The following is a 5,966-nucleotide window of genomic DNA, read 5'->3' on the forward strand; positions in this document are numbered from 1 at the left end:
AGTGTTTCAGTAAAAGGATAAATAAAATGAATAAAATATACAAAATTAAATGATAGACAAATCCATATTTCATATCTGAATGCCAGGCTAAGTGAGCAAACACTGTTACTGCACTACTGGCATTATACCATGTTATACCCTATATATCCATATGTGATATACCTCCAAAGTCCAAACTATCCAAAGTGTTTAGTGAGGCATCACACATCTCTAGGCCAGACCCTCAGTCACCCTTAGAGACTAAATACAAACTTTAGAAAACAAGAAACAATCTGTGGTTCTCTTAGGCAAAATCATAACTGGAAAGAATCATTATAATAAGATAGAAAGATAGATGTTGATTAAGGCTTTGATTATGAATTTAATTAGGATTTATTTATAATTTTATTATATATTTATACAGGTATATTGAAGTGGCAGTGGATTTCAGAATCCCCCTTTCAGTCCAATAAAATTAGAGAGGTACACTTTAAGATTCTACATAATGTCTATCCAACCAGCTCCCAGATTGCTAAAGAAGAAATATCTCAGGTTACATCTGTAACCCTAGTTCCCCGAGATGCCCTGTGTGATTGTGTCTGAAGCATGTGGGTCAACTAGTCCAATTGCAAGAGTAAACGTCACAGGTAGGTGACGTCATGACCAGGAAAGGATAAAGCACCCCTGGAATCAACCGGCACTAGTTTCAAAATTAACCGAAGCAAGTTGATCCCAGTGATCAATCAATCAATCAAGCAACTTTATTTATAAAGTGCTTTTACAATGGCGATTCAAAGCAGTTTCACAGTGTTAAAAAGGACAATATTGCAACAAAACTGATTTGGCTAGTTTGATTTTGATAGTTTATAGAATGAAATATGTCCTAATTAATACATTTAATTTGTATAATTAGTTGAATAACTTGGATCATAATTTTAGTGTCCAGTGATGCAGGAAGTATGTCAGGGAACTAAGGTTACAGTCATAACCTGAGTTCAGACAACAGACAAACAGCTGATTTATCTTTCTCCACAGGGCAGCTCTTTGGACGTAGATATCCAGTGCTCGAACTGGACTTAGCAGGTTCAGCTTTTCCTGGTTCTGATCTTTGAAAGGAGAGCAGAATTCTTTGCAACATGATAGGCTGTGATAGGGTGAAGTAATGCCTTGACCATCCCTGGTGTAAACTCTAATCACATAGGGGACACTGACAGGGCCTGTAAACTCTCTTAAGAGAAATTATAGCCAGAAGGAACACTGTCTTAAGAGTAAGAAACTTTTCAGACATATTATCAAGGGGCTCAAACTAAAGGGAGCCATAGGTAAGCATTCTAGCACAGTTGCCAGGTCCCAGGCTGGAACTCTGGTACATAATGCAGGCCTTATCCTCCAAAAAGGAAACGAGACACCAAATGGTTTCTCCCTACAGACATACCACCCAGATGAACATAGTAGGCCACCACTATGGCCACCACATATACCTTCAGTGTGGAAGGTGATAACCCTGCAGAAAACCGATCTTGCAGAAACGCAAGTATTGAACTAACGGGGCAACTAACTGGATAACAAGAAGTGAAAACTCTCTACTTCAAAGCATAAAGTTTCCTTGTGGAAGAAGCTCTTGAATGAAGTATGGTCTCAAAAACCTTGGTTGAGAGATCAGTGTCAATGAGTTGGGCCCCCTCAGTGGCCGGGGTTAAAGGGTCATCCTACCCACTTGAGACAGAAGGTCCCTCCTGAACAGAATCTCCAGGGGAGAGCAATCGAGAATGGATACTAGGTCAGGGAACCATATTCGGCTCAGCCAGTGCAGTGCTAGCAAAAATAGACTTATTCCGTCCCGGCAAACATTTTCCAGAACTCCTAGGAGCAGTGAAATTCAGCCATGAATAGCCATGGCGTCCCCTAGGATGTACACTACCCTCAGGGAGAGCAATTTCCCTAGAGACCACAAGACAATTTGATACGCTAGTTTGCAGAGTGGACTCGAATTCAGACCAGAGCATGTGAGCGAAACAGTGTGACGCTCTGCTAAATATTCGGCTCTATGCCAGTGCATTCCACTTAATCGCTGATGGCCCAAGCAAAGTTATTTCGCGGTGACAGTCTGTAGCATAGTTTTTATTAATTTAAATGCATTAAATTCTTCTTCTTTTGCTTTTGGCTGTTCCCTTCAGGGGTCACCACTGCGAATCATCTGCCTCCATCTAGTCCTATCCTCTGTATCCTCTTCTCTCAGACAGACTACCTTCATGTCCTCCTTCACTACATCCATAAACCTCCTCTTTGGTCTTCCTCTTGACCTCCTACCTGGCAGCTCTAACCTCAGCATCCTTTTTCCAATATATTCACTCTCCCTCATCTGAACATGTCCAAACCATCTCAACATGGCCTCTCTAACTTTGTCTCCAAATCATCTCACATGTGCTCTATGACCCTCTGATGTACTCATTCCTGATCCTATCCATCCTCGTCACTCCCAAAGAGAACCTCAACATCTTCAGCTCTGCTCTTCCTCCTGTCTTTTCCTCAGTGCAACTGTCTCCAAACCATACAACATCGCTGGTCACACTACTGTCCTGTACACGTTTCCCTTCATTTTTGCTGGTACTATCACACAACAGACCTGACACTTTTCTCCACCCATTCCAACCTGCATGCACACGCTTCTTTACCTCTTTTCCACACTCCCCATTTATTAATTTTAAAAATAGGCCAGCCCTTTGGCAAACTTGCCTATAAAGTGCAATAACTGAAAAAGTATATTTAATTTTGGTTATTTTATTTCTGTGAACATTCGCTTTTGCAAAACATGCAGGCATATTAAACAAACACACACACACAAGAAGAAATGCATGTAGAACTTCACAAAACACATTGGATTATCATGCATGAAAAGCACACACAGATGAAATGCACTTAACAAAAGCGTATCAAAGTACCAGATTTGTTTATTGGCGTTAATAAAAGAAACACGCATTCTAAATTTAAATAGACTAAGACTGCTGGGAAATGCTGTCTATTAAAAACTTCTCAATCTTTACATCCCTTTAGAATTTACTTTTAAAAACATTAGTTTGGACAAAGTATTATGTTTCAGGCTCATGCGGTGTGCCCGGGACAGTAATCCAGAAGCAGAAAACACACGCTCAGCACTGGAAGAACCACTCGAGATGTTGAAGATTTTGCGGGCGACCCTGGCTACTCGTAACTAGTTTTCCAAAATTCTAGGATGTCTTCATGTGGACCTTTTCTCATTTAGCCCTGGTACTCCTCCATCTCTCCTCTGGTACTTTCAGTTACACTCGAGTTGCTCTCATATGAGCCGAAAATGTGGGCCTTCTTGGTGTCTCCACACCACTGCATTCTGCCTCCTTCACCAACAATACGCAAATCTCTCCGAGTTGATTGCTCACTGTACCATCCCTAATGATCCATTCAGTTTTAAAATGTGGATCTAATACAGCCGCCAACACAATGTGCTTGTCAGTATAGAATCTGTTAAAATGAGTAAAAACATTATCTGACAGTGTCTCCACAAATGCGTGAATGGGGAGGAAGCGGTTCTCAGGCACACTGGACAAAAGCTGTTTGATTTCCATTACAGCTGGAAAAATCATGCTAAGGTTTCCGAGCTCTTTTTGCAAAGCAGTTGTAAGCTCTGCCAGAGGCAATAGCACCTCAGTCAGTGCTTGGAGATGAAGTACATCAATCATGGTCAGCTTAATGTGCTCAGGAATTTTCCACTTGTTTTGGATTTGCAGGTCACTTTTGTACATTTTTAGTACTGATTCGATCATGCTCAGCTGACTGCTCCGCCTGGTGACATGCTGGGGTGGGACGCACACCTATCAGCCCCCTATCAGACTTAGCCTCCTCTGTGTTTAGGGTGCTTTTCCTAATACTCTTTACAAGTTTTGCCATGCGTGTGATAATTTTGTCTTCATCAGCATGACTGCTTGCATGACAGCAAGGACCTCTTCCTTACCCTCCTCTTCAGTTGCACTTTCATTAAACCCTGGGAGGTGGAAAGCCTTTACCATGTTGCTACCGCTGTCGGTCACCACTCACCACCCAACTCACTGTTGTAAATTCCAAAACCCTTTTGTATTCATGAAAAATATTCTCTGTCCTTTAAGATGTTCACAGGACAGCAACACAGTGTGACCATTAAACGCTTCATCAATGAAACTTGCCACAACACCCAGAAAGCTGTGTCCTCTTCTGTTTGTCCAAATGTCTAAAGTAAGCGCAAAGCCATCTCCTAACTGCAACAGCTCTGCCTTCCATCTCGCTAAGGGCATGTAGCATCAGAGTATCACATACTGTTAGCATGTTGTGGTATAGCCAGGCTGGGCAATGCTGACAAAATGACGCATACCCTTTAGTTAACCTTTTGTGAGAGGTTCAAAATCCAAGTAAACCATCTTAAAAAAATGCATCATCTAATTATTTCTTCTGTGTATTTGATACAGAGAACTGGGGAATCTGGGGACGCAGGAGAGGGGAAAAAATCTTTATCTCCCTTTGATTGGTTGCAGTGTTTTCTGTAAAGAACATTTACTGTTGTCTACATCTATATTTAATGCCTACCCAATTATGAAGGCCAGATTTTTTTTTCTGTATAATTTCTTTTTATAATAAAGTGGTTTAATAACCTAAAAAAAAAAAAAAAAGTTTTACAATTTTCATGAGTTACAATTTTGTGCCATTCTTATTATGTTGGCAATAGGTTATTTTTTTATTTCAACGTGGCCATGATTTACTTAACCAGGGACAACGAATTAAGAAGTGGGAACGAAATTTTAATTTGTGTCCAATGGCCATGATATTTTTGTCTGCATGTCATGAGAGCAAGGCTCCATAAGACACAACCCACCATACCTTACCTATTTATCTATTAATTTATTATCGAATGGTATAGCTCATCATATTTGCGTAGCACATTCTCGTGCTTTATGGCAATGTGCCGCTTTAGATTTCAATATGAATCTATGCTAACTCTCACAATCTCTCCACACTCTCTTTCAATTTCTTCTCTCTGCTCATTCTTAACTTTGATTTTTTCTGTGCATTTATGTATAAGGCTTGCAACTTCATTAAAACAATATTTGAACTCCATAACCTATTGCTCCACTATCGCTTAGCTATTTCACAGATTCTCTTACCAGCAAATCTAATCTGCCGCGAGTGTCGTCTCGCAACTCTCAATACACTTCTGAGCTGTAAAAACCAAACTCTGGTCAGGCCAATCACATCTTGTATAGAGTCTGTGGGCGGGGCTTAACATAATGACGGCCGAGTTGCGCTTGCGTTCTACTAGTAAACACAGAAGCTGGAGAACGGCGGTCTTTTGAATCAGCTTTGACCGCTACTCTGGAAGACTTGGAGTTAAGCTTTTCTCTGAGAAAAGAACAAAGAACGGCACTGAAGTCATTCTTAAGAAGGGAAGATGTGTTCAGAGTTTTGCTGACCGGATACGGCGAAAGTTTAATCTGTCTACTAGCTCCGCTTCACCTTCGTTGCTCTGGTTGGTTGTAGCTCTATCCAATTGTGTGCAGAGGGAGTTTGAAAGACAACCGTTTATCCCGCCCCTCGGATTGAGGCCTGTCAATGGTGAGTTTCCAGACCAAACATCTTGATGTTGGTCTGTCTTGTCAGGCTGCTTCATCAGTGTTCTTCTTTGAAAAACTTTTACTTCACAACATTCCAAAACATAATATTGTACTTTTTATAGCAATACATTTCATATTGAATATAATTTAATATAAACAATTTTTTTTATTAAAAATGTAGTACTGTATACTTTTACTCAAGTAAAAGTATTCAAAGTTTTACTTAAATACATTGCATAATTAATTAATTTGTTTATCATATCTATAGTCAAGTAAGGGTTTCATAAGAAGAAATACTTGCTGTAATGCAACAATAAATTGCCAAAATAACACTCATTTTGATCAGTGAAGGGTCACTAATGGAGTGTGAAG

The sequence above is a fragment of the Pseudorasbora parva genome, chromosome 24, assembly GCF_024679245.1.
Source record: "Pseudorasbora parva isolate DD20220531a chromosome 24, ASM2467924v1, whole genome shotgun sequence".
In the NCBI taxonomy this organism is placed as follows: domain Eukaryota; kingdom Metazoa; phylum Chordata; class Actinopteri; order Cypriniformes; family Gobionidae; genus Pseudorasbora; species Pseudorasbora parva.